The sequence below is a fragment of the Vanacampus margaritifer genome, chromosome 15, assembly GCF_051991255.1.
Source record: "Vanacampus margaritifer isolate UIUO_Vmar chromosome 15, RoL_Vmar_1.0, whole genome shotgun sequence".
Classification (NCBI taxonomy): Eukaryota; Metazoa; Chordata; class Actinopteri; order Syngnathiformes; family Syngnathidae; genus Vanacampus; species Vanacampus margaritifer.
Window position 1 is genome coordinate 7,806,714 of NC_135446.1, and position 20,974 is coordinate 7,827,687.

General features: G+C 43.5%; 1 long non-coding RNA gene across 2 annotated transcripts in view; it reads right to left on the bottom strand.

The window, feature by feature from the left end:
- Nucleotides 1-6,296: 6,296 nt before the first annotated feature.
- The window catches only part of LOC144035348 (uncharacterized), a 51,246-nt gene continuing 36,568 nt past the window's right edge, over nt 6,297-20,974 (bottom strand). Inside the window, exons 6-7 of one of the 2 annotated variants that reach the window (XR_013288424.1) lie at nt 7,645-7,749; nt 6,297-6,511 (exon numbers count right to left, since the gene is read on the bottom strand). This is a non-coding gene — a long non-coding RNA (uncharacterized LOC144035348). Of the gene's footprint in view, nt 6,512-7,292; nt 7,308-7,644; nt 7,750-20,974 lie in introns of those variants that run through there. The other variant, XR_013288426.1, reaches the window with a different exon arrangement.

Here is a 20,974-nt window from a genome sequence, read left to right on the forward strand (position 1 = left end):
ACCTTTAGGCAGCCAGTGAACGCAAAATTTAGAGTCGCGTTTTACAGGCGTTCAAATTGATGCAGTAACATTTGAATAACCTTACTGTTGATATGTGTAATATATATATACCTATATATATATATATATATATATATATATATATATATATATATATATATATATATATATATATATATATATATATATATATATATATATACACACGCACACACACACACACGCATACCACCATCACGTCATAATAATGGAAAGTTAGAAACCCATCAATACTTTACAAAAATAGAATGTTGCGCCATGCAGCACCATTTAGATTAGTTCTGAAAGTATATGTATAGAATAGCATACCGAAAACACGAAGGATTCAAATAAAACACATCACCCTTTAAACAATTTCGCTCATACAACCGTTTCTGCTCTGATCAACCAATTTGAGGTTAAAAGCAAACAAACAAAACATGGTCATCGAGTGCACGTACTTTGACCTTGTGAGGATGATCAAGTGCACGTACTTTGAATCTGTGAGGATGAACAAAACACAGACTGACATCATATTGATTAGATCTAAATGTATTAAAAAGAAAAAAAAAACTGTAGAAAAAATATTTGAATTTAGGATGCAAATAGGTAATCCATTTAATACTGACCCCAATTGGTTACTCATAGTTGGGCAATTGATAAAAACTCAAGCACATTTAGCGTCATGATTGACGCTTATTTTTGTGTAATCCGCGTGTGGACGAAAGCGGAATTGTTTGTGGATACCGCTCTTGCTTCGCCATGTTACCTTTTTCCACAACTCCACCGGCGACACGTGATGCGCGTCAAAAGGGGGCGGGCCCCGGTCCGATGGTGTGGATTCCCATTGGCTCAGCCCGCATATCAGTCGCCTATGGAAACGGTTACGTCATGACACCCCCATCTCTTTCTGTGGTCCCTCGTTGCTCTCTCGTCTCTGTATAATAACGGGATTATTCAAGAGTTCACAGCAGCCTATGATGCAGCAAACGCAAAGCACTCACACCACCTGACCAGTGCTGCATCGGGGTTTTTTCTCTTTCTTGACAGCCTGCGTTGAGTGACTCCACCTAGGCCACTCTTAGCTCGTCCCCCCTTGCCACTAATCTAACCTGACGTCATTCTTTCCATGACGTAGCGCCATTTTTTTCCTCCTCTTCGCATTCAATGCCGGTAGTCTTTGAGAATTGTGTCAAATCCCATCAAGTGCATTTGCAAGGAGATGAAACCTACAATTGTGCAGTACAGATATATGCACACTGCGGAGACGAGATGCAGGCATAAAGGAAAGCAAATAAAATCTTAAAAAAAGTCATTAACGTCGGTAGATGATAAACAGAGAGGGGTCAAACCTCAGTGTGTAATACATCATTATCATTATTATCATTAACGCCTCGAAGTGCATTCAGCACACACGGCAGCTTAGCAAACAGAGAAAGTTCAACTGTGCACACGACCGGTGAGATGTGCAAGTTTGAAACTTTTGTTGATGGGAACTTGTGAGTCACTTGTAGGTCAGGTGGAGGAGGAGGAGGATTTGGTAAGAAAAGAAGAGGAAGCTCACAAGTAGGGCGAAAAGAGTTTAGATTGATGCAAGTTTGATTGTGCAATCGCAGCATGCTAGTAACAGTCTGTGAAAAAAGAAGAAAAAACGGAAAAAAGTAAATTTGCCATTTGTGGGTTAAAACCTGTTTAGTAAATTCAGAAATGTGTTTCTAATTACATTATTGCTGAAAATATGTGCAAAGACTGATAACTGCGTTGTAGTTAGTTGTGGCGATAGAGAGCTAGCTAGTGATAGCTACACCCTAAAAATGCACCCTCTCTTCAGATAGTCTGCTGGCATGTCTGCTTTAGAGTGCCTCGTTGTGTTGGCTGCGAGTGTGCGCACATGTTAGAGAGATGGCGGAAGCGAAACGAGGGGGAATTTATAAAGGCTGTTTATTGTGGATTTTATAGTCTACTGTGTGACTTTAGTGCAAAGCCTCACTGTCGATGACACTATTTCCTCTAATGTTCATGAAACCAAACATAGTCGTGTCTAAATGATGCAGATGTGACAAAATTGCATGTGAAACCAAGTGTTGATACAGCAGAACTTGCCATGAAACCACTAAATCTCCACTTCAAATTTATTACACGCTTCACACCCACTGCAGGCTGGCCACACAAATATGTCTTGTTTTGATTTATTTGCAGTCGCTGATATGAATGAAAATCGGATTTAGAAAAGGAAAAGTCAAAGGGAATTTATTTATTTATTTATTTACAGAACAGTCATTTATCCCACTGCTGTTGTTTTGTATGTTGACTCAGTTCCACGGTGGAAACATGCCACATGCTCTGGAGCATCTTGTGAACTACAGTAAATGTCAAGTGTCATTAGGTCCTGTGCATGCTAATATATTGTCACCATAGTTGACTGCATGACTCACATGGCGGTGTGATGGCACGCCTAAAAAACTCCCCCAAAATGACTACGATGGATGTTGAACGCTTTCACAGATTAAAAAATAAAAGTGTGGTGGAAAGTAGCGGTTTTCAGGATAAACCAAATTAGCTGTGGTTGAGTCTGTGCGTGTTCATCCCAATATAAAACATTAATTGCTGGGGAAGAACTTCCATGCATGAAACAAAACAAGCCAGCTTGACTAATAATTAAAGGTTGAACAGCAAGTGCCACAATGAGAGAATGTCAGCTCTACTGACATTAGTATGTACTGTATTTGATTAAATCTTTAAATAATAATTTAACTCATTCAAACCCAAAAACGTATAAATATGTTTTTTAATACTTTGTCCTGCACTCCCCAAAACATATTTATATGGTTTTTTTTGTTTTTTTTAATGCTAGAGCATAAAGAAGGCTTTAATACAGCTTCTGACATGAATAGGTTGCTTAAAGCAATGGTAGTTATTACAAAACGGCTAGCAAGTGGCGGAGTACAAGAGATTATCCAGGGCCATGTTGCAACAAGCTCTTTTTCCCAGTGTTTTCAACAGGTTTGTGAATAATGATGAAACTTAGCTATATTCTAATGCTAATTGCTGCAAAACAGAAACAGATACAAATATACTTTTTTACTGATAAAGGAGAGACTCTAATCTTTCTTTTGGTAGGTTCCATGTTTTTTTGGCAATAGAACACAATATTCTGTGAACCTTGCAAAATAAGTCAAAATCCAGTAAAACAGCTGGGAGCGAAGGGCGTTGCTTCAGTGAAAATAGCTGGGAGGGAATGCGTTACAAATTTATTTTAATTCATTAGATTTTATTTAATGCAAAAAACAAATGTTTTCCTTTTATAATATATAATTGTTTCAACGAATGTCTTAACTCAACATGTGTTTAAAAAAAAATGGTGGCTGAGACTGGTTGCTTGAGCGATACCAGTTCCCATTGGCTATGTTATTTCCTCCCCAATAATAGCTGTTATGAAGATATTTCCAGTCAGTAATAAATTAGGGTCATTTAGTCTCTTTCAGATACATTTGACAGTGACAGTCCATTCTGATTAGAGCACTCGATGATGTGATCACTTCCACACGTCGCAGTGATCTTATCACATGTTCGAATAGCTGGCCACATTCAAGTGCTTCGTCTATTCATGCTGGGAACAATGTCTCATTCAGAGGGGATGGAAAAAGTGCATGACACAGCACAGCTCATCAGCAAAAAAAAAAAAGAAAAAAAGAAATTTTTACATGCTGACTGGAGGGGAGATGCTGTTCCCCTTTAGGTCAAGCAAACGGAAAATAACAATGTTGCTGTTGTTACTCAAGCACTGTATGAATTTGGTTTCCTCAAGGTCACCTGATCTTTCTACACGACGCCGTTGCTCCAACGGACGTCGCTTTTTCCACTGGCTCAGCACATTGGCACATGGTGGACGGCAGAGAGGGGAAGGCTTTTGTGGGCTTCCTCCTTTTCAAGAGGGAGGAGAAGTGTCGCATACTTTTGACACACACTTGATGATGTGTTAGGAAAGTTCAGAAAACATGCTATCTAGGGTCGTTTTTATTGATCGTGTTCTACAGTTTGTGAAATACACCAAATTGTAACACCTCACTTGGGCCAACATGTCATCAAGCCTGCCAAAATAACTGTAAATCAATTTTCCCCCTCAATACGTCTTCTCATGGAGTTTCCAATTAAACAATTAGCAAAAGTGTCAGACTGGTAAAAAAAAAAAACATCTGTCAGATAAGAATGAATGCATGATACAGATGTGTGAAGCGAGAGCTTGTGAGCGCATCACATAAAGCCGCGCTTGTGTCGTCACTTCTATCGCGAACGACCCATGTTTGTGTTTCCAACCGCCGCAGGAATTTACTGCAGGCGCTCGCGATGGCAGCCGCCGGGGGCAGAGCGTCCGCCGGGACAAAGGCCAGAGTTGTCGAGAGAGAGGGAAAAAAACAAAAATGGAGACGGGAGCGGACAAGGAGTTATTGTGAAAGGCGCGTGGACTGGAAATAGGCATGACAATGAACAAAATCTAATTATTGACCAAAAGCATTTATTCCTCCACCACCATAGGCGGTGCTATGCCCCTTTTCAGCCTCCATTTTCTTGAACTGAAGCAAAAAACATAGCAACTGCTTCTTAATTACATCCGAGTCATATATGACTCATTACTGTATGTTTTTGTAACATATGAAATGATTGATTTTTTTGCGAGGCTGGAATGGATTACAGGTATTTCCATTCATTTGAATGGGGAAAGATGATTTGAGTTGCAATTTTGTTGTTCAAGCGTGGTCACACAACAAATTATTAAACTCAACAGTTTTAACCATTTTTGACCCCCCCAAAAAAGGAATTTTAAAAAGAACAATAGGCTGTTTGCATCTCCTGACATGGTGCAATAATGTATCTCAACCACTCTCCACATTTTCCAGATGTGTTCGCTCGGCTATGAGAAATTCAATTCGGTATAATTTTGTTACAGTTTTTGAACGCAATCATTCAATTTTGTTCAGGGTCATGCAGCCTAACAGCAGCAACTGAAACAACCTGGCCAAGTTTCCACTCGCACACAATAAGTCACTACAAGTGCAAAGTGTCAGGAGAAAGTGACCCACCCCGCCTAATAAGTGCATGTGTGGGTGAGAGACTATATAGGGCGTATAAAAGTCTGAGTGAGTGTGTGGGGCGGCACAGAAGTACCATAGAAGGGTGTTGGCGCAGTTTGGTTGCGGACATGTTTTCCACCTTCTGTTTTCCGTCAATAGCCTGCGTATTTACAGCACGGCGGGCTGCAGTGAACCTTGGACACAGCGGCAAGAATCTGGGGCACGTAAATAGACTTAATAGCTCAAAAGATGGCTGAGAAACCACCTGAGATCCTGCATTTAGAGCTGAGGAGAAGCCAAAGTGGAAAAGATCATAGAAAAACACACAAGACCAAAATATCAAGTGGCGCATTAGGACGGTGAAAGGTGTTTGGAGCACGAATAAATGAGAGCGGAAAGGAACATTCGCCTCTGGCTAAGGGGACTTTGGCTAAATTGGAGGCAATTAAGAAGCATTGTGTTTGCTGGAACAGGCTGCGGATCAATTAATGTCCAATTAATTAGAACCTTCAGAGAGTTGGAGAGAGTTGAGTTTTTCCCCTCTGTGTGGTCTAGCCTGGCCTGGATCGGGCACAGATGGCAAAGACGAGGGCAGATCCAATGGGAACTTGGCGCCCTTTACACTCCATTTCTTTCGCATGTGTGTGTGTGTGTGGGGGGGGGGGGGGGTACTTTCCCCCTGGGAGGACACTGAGAAGAAGAGTGAGGCAGGGCATATGTTGCTTGGGGGGGGGGGGGGGGGGGGTTGGGGTTGACGAGCGAGTACACTCTAAACATAAATATACATCTCAACTTCAGCCTCGAGACTGGATTCACACACTTTGTTTGTCTCTTAGACCCGCCGCCGAAACCAACTCAACTGTCACCTGCTGCTTCCCCTTGACAAATTTGCCATGTTTTTTTGGTTCAATAAAAATAATATAGAACTGTATTTTGTGGGTTTGGTCGCGTTGACAGAAAAATGGACTGTAAAACACATTTCGTGTAAAGCAGTACTAATGATCATCATAATGTAATGATGGTAGAGGACAGGGTTAAGTGGGCAACACTATTCCATTCAGGCCCAATAAAAGACACGTATATGCTGGTGAAAAACATCAGGAACAACCCCGTCATTACACAATGTTCCGTCACCACTACCGCTGACACACCCCTAACCCCGATTTAGAGAGAGAGATGGGGGAGGGGGAGGGGAAGGCAAGGGAGGGGGAATTCAGCATGATCCTAGTGTAGCAGATGGATATGTCAGATATGCCTGCATGGGTTTATGGAGATGCTTATGGAGACGCTTAGTGGTAATGTAATGACCTCTGCATGCGTGTGTGTGTGTGTGTGTCAATTACCCATTTGGTCTGTGTGGGGGAAACTCTCTTAGCTGGAGCAAAAACATCGGGACATGCTTCTTCTACCTCCACACTGGTCTGTCCAAAATGAAAGATTTAGAATTCAGTCATCACAGATGGACTACATACACCTCGTAATTAATCAATTAATCAATTATGCGCCCATGATGAATCTTTATATGTCATCTAACAAGACATTTTGGAGAGTAAATTCAAAGTTTCTGTTCCTACAAAACAAGTCCCACTGGTGAAGTGGCCGAGCGTCCCAATACTTTTGTCCATATAGTGTATAAAAAGACAGTGGGAAGTTCTTTCAAACACACTCATAAACACATGAACCCTTGACTTTTAACATGCAATTTTCCTCCGCCGTCATCTATTTTCTACTGAGATGCTTTATGGAAACTCTCCGCCCGTTTAGTGTGTCACGTGACGCGCGCTTGAGGAGTTTTCCGAGGCTTGCGGGTCATGTGACACGTCGGCCCAAGTCCACAGAGAGCAGACCGCGTGATTATCATCGGTAGCCCAGTTTAATGGCTAGCCTACTTTAGGCTAGAACCACCCAGAGGAGTCCAAATAAGTCATGGCAAGTGTGAGCTCACGCTGGGGAGCTCGCCCTAATACTGCGCTGTTGCAGGGGCACCAGAACCCGAGTGGAGGATTTACAACCTATCTATTTGGCGACACGTGTCTCACTCGGATGGCATGATGAAAATGTCAGCGCCTCGGGTCTTCAAGGTTTGGTTGGCCAAGATTGGTGATGTGCTTCAGGCCCAATCTTCTGTTTTATTTCCCGGTGTCAAACAGTTGCGCGTCAAACACAAACGGGAGGGTGCGAGCGACAGAATACATTCCTCAGAGCAGTAGCGTCTTGCTAAAAAAGGGAAAAGAAGAGAGGGGAGTACAGAACATAAGTCTGCAAGCCGTCATGAATTTTGTTATCTGGATATTCATGTTGGATGTGCAGCAAGACCGCAAGCAGACAGTTCAAGGCCTTATTTTGCAAAACAGTAAAGTCAGAATAATAAATGCGATCATTTTTGTCACTATGTCAATTTTCCTTGTTTATGTAGGTCACAACCTTGCGCCGCTCCAGGGTGCTAAAGCCAGCGTCCAGCCTGAGCCGGCCGGGAGCGTCACTCGGTGGCATTGTACCGGCAACATCCATTATGGATGAGGCCCAGTAATAATGGATGAGACCAGTGAGTAACCTGAGGATGCGGCGGGACATGGAGACTGCTCACAGCTTCGCCATCTCCTTTTCCTCCTCCTTTTTCTCCTGTTGTCAAGCTTTTCTCGCAGAACATGACGCCAGCCTGGACACAAACAAACATGGAGGTGTTCTAATAAAGCAATACACAAAGTGTCAACAAGCTGCTACACTGCGGTAAAGGAAGGGCAGGCTCGGGTTTTACAACCTCGTGTCAAGTCGCATCAGCGTTCACGCTAATGTTGTTCTGTGATCTAATTAGCTAGAATCAACAGTCCCCAGTTGGTGCATCATCGTTAGCTATTGAGATCATCAGTCTTGGAATTTTGGACATTGTGACATTATGGCATCGACTCAACCTCCAATCAGATAGCAGATAGCCATGAATGCAAACACATGCAAAGACCAAGATCCTCACGATGAGCTATTGCTCAAATCAATCCTGCTTTTTTACATAAAAATGTTGACTTGAAATCAAGGACTGAAAAGCAAGAATGTTGCTGCACTGCAGCAAGATCAGAGCATGGAGTAGCCAATCAGAATGCTTTGATGTCATTCTATTCTATACTCCCCACAGTCATGGATGCAAACTCAATCATGACCCTGATCCTTGGAATGAGCAACGTTGGAGGTTTTCTTCAAAAAGATCAAACGCTGGACCAAGGACAGAAAAGAAGCTATCATGACATGAGCAGTGTGCAGTTAAATATGGCTTCTCACAGCCTTTGTTATATGTGGGGACTGCTGACTGTTAAACAGAGTCAGTTCATATTTCGGAGAGATTTGCAGTCCAATTTCCATTCAACTTTAAAGGGGAAGTCAACCCAATTTTTTTGTGTGTGACAATATGTTCTATGCAGCCCCACTGGTCTAAATATGGTATTCTGGTTAATATTGTGTTAGTGGAATAAGACTTTAGCAGAAAAATCCAGCCATTTTTATGCATCTCAGGGGGCGACCATTTTGCCTAAAGATGACATTAATGTTGCTCAGGTCTCAGGCAACGGCCAATCCCAGCTCACCTGTTTTCTGAAGCTGAGCTATTATTGGTTGTTAACTGAGACCTGAGCAACATTGATGTCAACTTCAGTCGACAGCGAGTGGCAAAATGGCTGCCTCCTGAGATGGATAAAAATGTCTGGATTTTGCTTCTTAACTTTTATTCCACAAATGTAATATTAATCATAATGTCATGTTTAGACTAGTGAGGTCACATATAACATATTATTGTCAAGAAATATTAAGGTTGACTGCACCTTTAAAGTTAACTTCTGTAGAAAAAAAAAGCTTTCACTTTCCAGCACCAGACCGTTTATCCAACAAGCGGCCATTAACTATCCATGATGAGATCTTTAAAGTCAGCTGGCTGGCCACAAAGGGAGCCCTGTGTCCAAACAGCTGCCATTGCCAAAAACCCCTGACACACGCACACACCCAACAGTTGTGTGAAATCTAATAGCCACGCGGCCCACCTTACAGTTGCAATCAATGAGCAACACTTTTGACAGGTGACAGTGCGGTCTGCTGAGTAGCGGGTGACAGATGGGGAACAGGGAGGCCTCTGTGCGTGTTTGCGTGGGCGTCGGCACCCATCCAGTCTCATCCTCCGTTACGCTGACAACGGCACGCTTAGTCACACACCTGATGGACTGTGAGAATATGTGTGTTTATCACCATAGAAGCAAGCTAGGCCGGGAATCCCCCCCCCCCCGCAGTTCACGAATTAAAGCCTTCTCATTTCTATGTGGCACCATCACAAATGGGCAAAAGAGCTGAGGCACCTTTAGGTGTTGGAGTCGGAAGGATTTGCGGCGTGATTACATGGACAAATTGTCCAGAAAATGAATGGTAATCATAATCGCGCGAGGGGATGAATCAGTCAAGTGTGGGTACAGAGTGATTGCCATGGGGGGAATGTCATTCATGGGTTGCTTACTAAAACACTGCTACAATGTGGCACTCATTGACAACATTTAGCGAAGACGTAGACAAAAATAAAGCCACGCCAAACAACACGCTGCCTATCACTATATAGCTATATTGTTCGATGTTTTTTTTTCCTCACTGAAACTCATCAATAAAGAGTTAATTTCAGACACTTATTTTTTTACAATGAAATGTGCTTCTAAAAGACATATAACACGCTCACTTGCAGATTTTGTCCATTGTTTGTAGGTTTTTCTTAAGCGTCCGTGCAACAATTAAACACACACACACAAACAAGACTTTTGTCCAAAGCTGACTGTGCCACGGATAATGCTGCAACATCTCACTCTCTTCCATTTGACACCTTTGCTTTTGCACATTTTGTGTTGCTGAGCCTGGAAGCATGCACTCCCTCACAGCCTCTCACTTGCGGGATGAGATTACAGCAAAATAATGTTGCATTCTAATGACGGGATGTTTACGCCCCCAACTTTTGTCAACGTGTTCCAAGGTCACCACATTAAACCGGTCCATTCCATCCGCGCAGATTGAAATGGTGACGTCTTGAGGCGTGTGGATACAGTCAAATGAAAAATGTTTCTATCAGTCGATGCAGACGGGAGCTTGGCAAGGTTCCTCTGATTGGATCTTTGATTGCTGACAGTGATTGATGACTCATCGTTTGCGACATGAATTGTCCGTAGCCATGGAGGGGAGGAATTGCGGATGGATTGTACATCAGCACAAGCCATGACAAGGTTAAGCTATCGTAGAGTTCTAGGACATATGGATGTGTTACATGACATTTTGTAATATGAATTTGAAGTGAAACATGACAGTGTGCAGTGCGAAGAAGTCAACTAAAGGGATAACTTAAATGGGCCGGAGTTGTAGTACACTCATCTGATAGGAATTTTTTGTTGAAAAGCATAACAATTATCATTTCAGTGTCATTCTATGTGAAAGTTGTCTGTTTTCTGAAGAAAATTATTTACTTTAAGATGTCTGGTTCTGTAATGAAATAACAACAAAGACTTCTTTGGTTGATTTCTTGAGATTTGTGTTTGAAAAGTTTAATCCAATTTGAAATCCCACATTTCTGTTCAAAATGGCAAAACGAGTTATCTGAAATCAAAATAATCTGCATTAAAGCACTCCCTTGACTCCTCCTCATGAAAGTTGTTTTAAAAACTGCAAATCACACGTTGTGTTATTTTTTTATTGATGGGAATACAGAGATGGTGGGGGGGGGGGGGGTGAATTTCCATTTCCTGTTTTAGACATAAACAAGCATGTAGATGAAACCTAATCACCTTGGTGGTGATAAACAAAGGTAGGCAACCTCACTATTAGTCTGTATGTGCTTTTGTAATCATTTGCAGGAAATCCACGTTTCATTCTGCATGACGCACTAGAGCTCACCCGAATCATTTTATCAGCACCAGACTGAAAGTTTTGACAAAGGAGTTGCCTGTGAAACATCACAAAGACACCCCTCAAAAGAAGCACAGCGGGGGCGCCAAACACAATATAACGCGACGGTGCAATGATGAGACACTGCTCGCACCAGACGCAAGAGGAGATTTTCACCAAATCCGCCAGTTAATTTCCAATACCTAATAGTACACATATCCCCATGGGCTTTGGCGACATGTGGTAATCCAGCCTGATGTGGTTGGCGAATATCTCAATACAGTGACCTATTTTATTTCCAGGAGGTTAACCCAGCTGACGTGCCAGCGTGTGGCTTAGCTGATTGTATCAAACCTAGAACGGATGCTCTCTTGTGCCACAAGAATGACATTTGTGCGCCCTGCCTTGGTATTTATAACCACACTGGAGCAAGCGGGTAGTGACTACGGCGGAGCAATTCATTAATCATTTAACCATTCAAATCAACATGTCTAATATTTAAAACAACATAGCTATGCCTTGGAAAAGTCCGCTTAGCTTAATGCTAAAAAAAAAAACAATGCTAAATGCCACTGTTATGCTAACAGTTAGCATCAATAACTCTGGTTTTAGAAGCAGCAGACATATTTGAATACAACACATTTACTCACAAGTGTACTGTACAGTGTATTGCATTACTGATGATGCTGCCTCACAGTAGCAAAGGGGGGCATACCAAAAGGAGCAGCGTAATGAATTAGATTGCAGTATTAAACCATGATGCACAAACTGCTTAATTCTTTACATTCTTTTTCTATCTACATAAAGTCCAAGTCCATTATAGATTTTCTTTTTCACTTACATTTGAGTCATACTACTACTTCTAAGGATCAGTACTCTTGCTTGTGTATACTTTTTAGCTTCTCCACCAAGTACCCACCATCAGCATACTAGACAGTTCCAAGAAGTAGAGTGTGCTGTGTCTTCCATTTATTATCTGCCATGGCAACAAAACAGCAAGTCTGCGGGGACAATATGAAGGGGTCCTACAGCCCACCCCACCCCACCCCACACACACACACACCTGATCATACTGTATACATGTGTTGTCAAGAGTGTGTCACATGGTGGAAAGGAGATAGGGGGTGAAGACTTGTACGTACCCTTGAGCACAAAATCACTTTATAAATAACCGAGAGACACATGCCCGCACCTCATTAGCATTCCAGCACATATCGGCCATCTTTGGACAGAGGAACTATTAGGGACTCGGCCTTAGCCCGTGTCGAAAACCGTATTGATTTTAAGGAACGGCTCAATGGAGATATTTGCGATCAAAGTTCAGCCTTCAAAATCAATAGGGGCAATAATTGAGAGTTTGTGGAAGATTGGAGGGACTAAAGAAACAGCAACATGATTATTTTGTGTAGCCTGAGTTGGTTATTTATTCAAGTGCAGATAGAAGGGGGAGGGGGGTTATTTATCGGGACTAATGCCTCTGGGCTTTGGTGCTGCTGTTTTGGTAAGCAAATGAGTTCAAATAATCTAAGAGTTAGTTTAGATAATTTTGTCCGATATTTCATGAACCCACAGATTATCGTGTTCTGGGATCATATTAGTGCAAAAAACAGAATAGACTCTTCTTTCACTGGGAAACCCCCCAAGTTAGTTTCTAGCTGTTTCCATTTTTTAGTAATCTTAAGCACAACATGGGTTGGTTCATCCAAAACACCAACTTCTGCCCCAAAAGGTAGAGAAAATCAGCAACAACTAAGAAACGCGCAAATGGCTTGAGTGCCGCTCACCATTCACTCCATTAACTGTCATCTTTTCTCACGATTAAAATTCCTACTTCTCACCGCAACCCATTCGTTGTTTACACCTATAACACTCTTTTCGATGTTGAGGTGTCCGACGTCCGAGACGATGGCAATTCTCTCCCTCATAATTGACGTAGCAATCCGACATTCCCCAACTAATCTTGTTCTCCTCAAAAGCTGTGCCGATCTCAAATCCAAAGTGATGCATTGACGCATCGACAGGGATCTGTTTGTCATTACAATGGTTGACGAACGTGAATTTCACAAACAAGCCAGGCGAGACTTTCTTGCACGCATGTTTGTTGAAAACATGCTTGACGAATAATATATATATATATATATATATATATATATATATATATATATATATATATATATATATATTTATTTATTTTATTTTTTCCTTTTTTTTCCCGGAGAGCTCAGTATTGTTCATTCGGTAATTTTACCGATTTGAAATGTCATCATCATTGCTCTCCTTTTTTTAAATTTTTCATATATATATATTATAGACTAATTATTATTATTATTATTATTATATAATAGACGAATAATATTTGTTGCTGGCAGTTGGATTCCAGTTGACGAACATAAACGTCCACGGCACTGAATTAAATGCAGTTGTGATTACTGCAAATGTAAATAGACTGAAATAGCGACACATGTTACTACGACACACAAGATGATGGTGAGATTACACAATCGATGCCTCGCATCCCATGAATTCCGTTCCACATTCTTGTCCTATGATGAGTGAGCACATAGGACAGGAGGCCTGCAGGGGTCTGTCCTAAGCTGACTCGGGCGCAGTGATAACATCATTCCTCCGGAGAGCCCCGTTCCCTCTGCTGCCCAGCCTGCCGTTTCCAAGGCAATGAGCAGCTCCCATCGCCTCTCGGAAGGCTTCACAAGATGAGTCCATAATGGCCGGCCGGCTTATTCATGTAGAACAATGAATGGCGAGCGGGTTCACATTGTGTCTTGAATGCAGTATACATGTGTGTGTGCATCTGTGAGTGAGCATCTAATTGGGCTGCGAGGCCATTTGAAGCAACAGAAGCCAGGACATTCATAGGGCTTCGGGGCTGGACAGAAAAGGAACACACAGAATAGTAACACACTGAGCAGAAAATGCGTACTCAGCCCCCAGAGGGATTTTTTTCCTATCCAATTTCCACTTAAAAAAAAATTTGCATTTGCGGTGTTCAGCTGACCAACTAATGCTCCTATGGCTATGGTTTCTGTCTTTATGACACACATTTAATTGGGCAGCAAAGTCGGAGGAGCTCACAAATGTCGTTTACGGCTCTTCAGTTGGTTATTGATCGATTAACTAGCGCTCGATGGCTAAAAATGGAGAGGGTGATGCAAATGAAACACAAATGAAAATAGAGGGACTATATGAATGGTTTAATGAAGTTACACGACCGCTAATGTTATTTTGTGATGGCTGAATGATGAAAATGAGATCATGCAAATGAGGGCATGACTTGGGACCAGCAGGCAGGAAGGCTGCTGTTTATTTTTTGTGTTTATTTTGTGTCGTCACAGTGTGCATATTCGGCTTCATTAGAATGCAACGAACTGTAGTTGTTTGCCAAAAGACAAATATGCAAACATCACTTCCCTGCAGCGGTATTGAGGCTGAGAATAAAAAAAAAGAGAAAACAAGAGAAGTCAAGATATTTTCTGTCTGACTCAATACGACTGTTGATAGGTCATTGGAAAGTGAAAATAATTATGTCTTGTAAATTTGACTATGCTATTTGGTCTAACATCTTCCTTGTGGCAACACATAACGGGTAAGAACAGTGAAAATATTTTCACTGAAAGCATTGTGGGGCTTTTCTAAGCTGCAACGTGGCACTCAAATCGAGGTGTGCACACAAAGCTGTCAACGAGGCACTCTGTTTCTCCACAATTCAGAACAGCGCCGTTCCCAGTCTTAACATGCTTTCAACAATTATGTGTAATAGCAAACAAATATCTGAATTCACCTTAAAGCAGGGATGGGCAAACTTGGTCCTCGAGGGCCGGAGTCCTGCAGGTTTTGGATGTGTCCCTCCAATGCAGCTGATATTTGATGAACTCATCAGCAAGCTCTGTACAAGCCTGATAACGATCTTGTTGATTGGAATCAGCTTGTGTTGGAAGAGGGAAACCTCCAAAACCTTTAGGAGTCCTGCCCACCTTGACTTAAAGGGTCTCATGTTGAGTAAAGGAATATGAACAATAAACATTCCATTTCCAAGCAAAGTGCCCTTGTAAATATGCACAGAAACACAGCATCTTCTTAATACAATGAAAAAGACGTTTGATGGTAAATTCTCATTTAGTGTTGTTTTGGTGACTACATCAAGATGAAAAACTTCAAGCCACATAACAAAAATGTAGGGTTGAGTGCATGCTCGTCCCTGTCTTTTATTCTAGCCAACGACGGACAGGAAACTAGCATTTTTTCAAATGTGGGAACTACATGACATTGACAATGACAAGATGAAATGTGTACTCTAAAATCAAATGGGAGCATGTTAGTGACTGAAGGACATTTCTTACTCTTGCTGCTATTTCTTGTGTAATTGCAATTTCAAACCTTTTGACACAATCCGCAGCTTTCTCTGCTTCTCGCTGCGGCGACGATTACATTTGTCCTTGGAGAGGAGAACACACACACATATACACATACTCACTCCATATATCTATATATACTGTCTATAAACTAAACATTCAACAGTCACAATAAATGTGTGTTGTAGCGTTGATGAGATTTTATTATTTTATGCTCTGGACGACTCGGGTTGTGTTTTTGCAGGTGCGCTGCTGAATTCTTTGTGCGTGTCATCTCAGTCTCAAAACGAGAATGTGACGACTGGACTGCAAACACACACAGTCGCGCGCGTTGGGCGCGCGTTGGGCGAGCGCCAGCCACGAGGCCCTGCTGGGACCGACCAGTCTCTAAGTAAACAGATGTGCTCTCCGTGCAACTGTCGCGATTGAACGCGTCGTTGGCAGAGTCAAAATGTGCAAAGGCAAAGTGAGAAAAGGAGAGAGAGGAAGTGGTAAAATAGACGCACACACGTGGGACTTGTGTGATGTCACTACGCTCGCAGAATTTATGGAAACCTTTAGGGCAGCTTTGTTTATTCCATACTAGAAGTTGATTGCAACGAGAATGTTGTTGAATAATAAATAGAAATTGCACTGAGGGAGCCACTTCGTTTTCCAAGGATTGTTAATTAAGTGAGATTTTAATTCACCTCACATTGTTTAATAACAGAGGACTTTCTGATGGCTAGGAAAAAAATTATATGTATGAGTGGCTGATTGACAGGCTATTGTCTCACTATGACAGGACAATGCTTTAATTCATCCTGGACACACTGCTTGGGCTCTCTTGAGGATCTCCAAACAATTATGAGGTGCAAAATCGACATTTTCAAGACCTTTACAACCCTGTTTGTTTATTATCATCTAAAAGGAGTGAATAAATTAAAAGTACTTGATTTGCCCAACTGGGAATAATCAAATTTTATCCTCGAGTTTTCTGTGAAATCTAGAGATTAAACAGCTTGTAATACAAGGATGCTTTCCATTAGTGTGCCGTTGTTGGGTGACGACGACGGCACAGCTGATTCCGACGTAGGGAATACTTCCTCTCCATGGGCTTTTGCGCTTCCTGTTGTGTTTCCATGGTGCTGCATACAAAAGAGGACAAGCTCCTCTCCTGCAGGAAGCCATAAATAATTGATTGGCGTGTGGCTTAATCAGGCCCGCGGCCCGCCTGGCAATTCCACAGCCAGCTATAAATAACTCAGGACGCTAATTACGCTATATGACGGTCCACGCAAACGTGGTCAGGCAAGACTACGGCGGCTTTCAACTCGCCATCTGTAAAGAGAATGTCTACAAATATGAGGGCCTGGCAGGGACATAATTCAGGAATAGCTCTCACTATAGGTTATAGCTCTATAGGTGCTGTCCCCCCTGGCTGAGCGTGGGCGGCTCTGCCCCTCTGTTGGCTGCTGGGTGGCGGCTGCGTCTTGGCCGTTCCCTGGGTCTCTTGGGGGGTGCTGCATTGCGGTGCTCTCCCTGGTGTCCGGGGCGGCGCCGCCCCGGCGCAGTCCGTCGCGGTCCGTCGCACCGGGCCCGGCGACGCGGTTCGGGGCCTGTAGGCCTCCGGGGTGCCCCGTGGTACCCTCTCCCCTCCCTCCTTGCCTCTCCCCGCCTGTCCTCCGCCTCCCTGTCCCTTCTCCCTCGTCACCCTTCCTCCTCCTCTCCCCCTCTCTCTGCGGCCCTGCCGCTGCCCCTTGCCCTTCTTGTCGTCTCCTTCCCCCGTCTCTTCCCCCTCCACTGTCCGCCTTCCTCCCCCTCCCCTGGGCCGGGGGCTCCATCCATGGCCCGGGTCTCGGGACTCCAGGGGCCGGGCTGGGGGTTTGGGGTTGCTGTGCCTGCCCCGCTGCGGTGGGCCTCCTGGCACCTTGGGCGGGCCCCAGTATCTGGGGGGCTTACGGGTGGCTGGGGGTGGGGGGTGTCTGGGGGTTTGGGGACCTGGGGGCTGGGTCGTGGTGGATGGCGGGGGTGGATGGGGCGTGGGGGGAGCGGGGGCTGTGGGCCGGTGGGGTGCCTGGCTGGCCTGCCGTGCCCCGTCCTGCTGCGTTGGGTGGGGGGCGCGGGCCGTGTTTTGGGCGCTCCTGGCTTCTTGGTTTGCCTTCTGGCCGGTGGCCCCTGCTGGGCCCGGGCGTTGTCCCTTGCCGCTGCCGTGGCCTGGGGGGCCCTGAGGTGTTGTGCTTGCTCTGTCCTGGCCGGGGTCGACGGTTCCCCTCTTTGGTGGAGGTTTTCATGCATGCCAGATCCACCACACCAGCATCTATCAAAATTCAAACACAATCTGCTTCTTCCTCTGGTCGTTGAATCGGTGGAGGCTGATGTCTGTGGATCTCACTCTGCTTCATCTATCCTTCCTTCCTTTCCTCAGTCTCTCCTTTGGTCTCTTGAGGTCTCCCTAATTTGTTGGAATTAAGATGTTTCTGGGGTTGGTGGAAGACTCTGGTTGGTAACCCGGTGGGTAGTAGGTAATGTCTGGTCGGTGCTGGATTTCACTTTCCTTTCTTTTCTTTGATCCTTCCTCGGGACTCCTGACAACCTCACGACTCTAGCTGGATTCTGAAGTATTCGGTTTAGGTGAAGGGTATGGGATTATAATAGGTTTTAGCTGAACTAATGAGTACACACTCACACGCACACATGCACACACACGTACACACGCACATGCACATACTCACCCACATTAAAATTAAAAAGAAAAAAAAGAGCAATGATGATGACCGAATGAACAATACCGAGCTCTTAGAAAAAAAAAGGAAAAAGGAAAAAAAAGGGAAAAAAAGGGGAAAAAAGAAAGAAATAGCTCTCACATAATTGAAATCCGCTCACAAGGTCATACTAAAATGTCCTATTATAATACAGTATATTCAAATAAAAATGTCTGTAGGGTGCATGAGGGTGGTTCAGGGGACGTGTTTGATAGCGCTTCAATAATGTGTATGAGTGCATTTCAGTAGTGTGCATGAGAGTGATTCAGTAGTACTCATGAGAGCTTTTCATTAGTGAGCATTGAGAGCATTTTAATCGTGAGTGAGAGTGTTCAGTAGTGACCATGAGAGCCTTTCAGTTGTGGTCACGAGAGCGCTTCAACACTTTTTATGAGAGCATTTAAGTAGTTTCAATACACTGTGAGAGCATTTCAGTAGTTTGTATAGCAGATTAAGTCAGTAGTGAGAGCATGTCAGTAGTGGTTGTGAGAGTATTGCTGGAGGGGTATGAGTGGGAAAAACATCACTAGAGTGGCCATGAGAGGGTTTCAGGTGGGTGTAAACAAAAATCCAGTTCAATGTGAGAGCATTTCAATAGTGTATGAGTGCAACATTTTCAGCAGTGTGTAGAAGATCCTTTCAGTAGTCTGTATGAGAGGCAATCCTGAATTATATCCCCGACGGCTTCTCATGGCGAAGCTGCTTCTCTCGTTTTTGACATGAGGCAATCAGTGACAGAAAGAACAAAGTTGACGGTCATGTCAAGGGAGAGGCACTTACGAGGCAAAGCATTAACGACCTCGCCGTCTCCATCTATAGCTGCTTCCGTCCAACGTCAACGACAGGAAGTGGCAATAATGCACAGGAAGCAGTCACATGGTTAAGCCAGGGGCCAGTCAAATTGTCTCTGGCCTTTCCAGTTGAGATGACTCACAGTTCAAGGTTAACGGCTCCCTCCTGGGGCCAAAGTGCTTGGCCCTCTATTATGATGGGCTCAAAATATTTTTTTATATACCACTTGTGCTGTGCAAGGTCACTAGCACTTCAGACCTAGCATACAACACACTGACAGAACTGAACACCACAATCAAAACGGCAATCGAAAGCTCTCCTGACTGAACTTTGTTGTCAGGCTTTTGTTTTATCGCTCTCAAAGGACAGACAGGTTAACATGTTGCATTAATGGTTTTACCAAAGATCCTGACTCCATCCACCACGAAGTGTCTGATTGAGTTGTACAATGAGAGAACGAGTATTTAAAGCCACTGTCGGTCTTCCCTCGCACCCTGCCAAGCGCTCAGTGTCCACTTACGTCCACCGGAGTGGGTTGAGATTGTGGAGTCAGCACTTCGCCCACACACATACTAGACCCAGACTCCAGCCTACTGACATGATCCTATATGATATTGACGTGATTGCAAACTATGTGTATGCGTCTCCCCCTTGGGACTCCCCCATGACTCCGATCAAGCTGCTTCTGTCTGACCAATTGTCTGTCTTCCTGCATTACGTGTATAAGTCTGAAACATTCAAATGTGTATCTTTAAGAATTCATTTCAGGTCACTGAAATCTATTGCTAGCTCATAATGCTGACTGTGTGGCGCAACATATGCTAACCTCATCCAATGTCTTTATAACATGAAATCCGCTTCCTTACCAAACACTTAACGACGTTGGCTAGTTGGGCCCATAAAAGTCATTTGTACAAGGCTTCTAAAAAGGTTTTTGATGTTTATCAAGCCCAGTACAAAAGGGAGAAGGTCAAAAATAACCGGCAAAGATGGGAGGCCGACAGGGGGGAAGAGCTGTTCCCTTTCCCCGGGGTCATTGCCAAATACGGTCACGGCGCTAGCTCCCCCGCGGCTCTTTTTGCGACGTTGGTGCCATCGCTTGCTTGGGTCGAGATGAATTCAAAAACAGTCCACAGCAAAAGGGAGTTATTTTTTGCGAGGTCTCACAAATGCTCCTTTTGGAGTTCCCAAGATACGCGGCCGGCTAGGAGGGCCTGAGAGGAAAGCCCAACTGGGTAGTGGCCACTCCAGATTTGGGGTAGTGCCCTACCACATCCAGTTTGGACTGTTGTTTTTCTTTTTTTCCAATATTTATCTTACATGTATGTGTGAAATATGTTTAAAGAATAACATACAAAAGTGTACACAAAAAACAAATGTGTAGCATTTTGATTGCTCCTGCCTGCCCCCAACTCTGCAGGCATGACCAATCGCTTAATCCAACTTTGACACGATAGGTGTCACTCCCCTGTTATTGTATTCAACTGTTAAACCAAAATAATCCACACCGGGGATTTGGAGGAAGCTGGTGCTTCTTTAAATTTTCATCTATGAAATCCTCTGCTCGTGCCAGTGGTTTTACCATGAGCTGGACTTAGAAGCCGGATACATTTACAACTGTGAGTGGGTGAATGCTACTACTTCAAGTACCGTCCCATAATCCTGTTAGTGCTTTTTGGAGGTGCACTGAGTCTCGTGGGCATGGATGGCAAACTGTTTTTTTGATTGTTTGTTTTTTAATTAGGTCTTGCTAATTCTGCCTAGCAACAAGTGACTGCATTCGTGTGTCGCGACCAAGACGACTCTGAGTGATTCAGTCCGTCTGAGCGAGTCTGTAGCTAATGTTGTCCATCAGTTTTATAATAAATCTATATTTATTATTATGATTTATATAATTTCTATATCTATATATAATCTATATTGCATGTAAAAAATAAAAAAAAACACTACATGCAGTATTGTTGGTAGGTAGCCTGAGGGATGCTTCATGAAAGGCTAGCCCTCCTGAACTTTGTCCCTCGTGACAATTGCGTTCCTTCAGGACTCATGACATTAAGTGCCGGTGTGTGCGTGTAAATGTGTGAGTGTG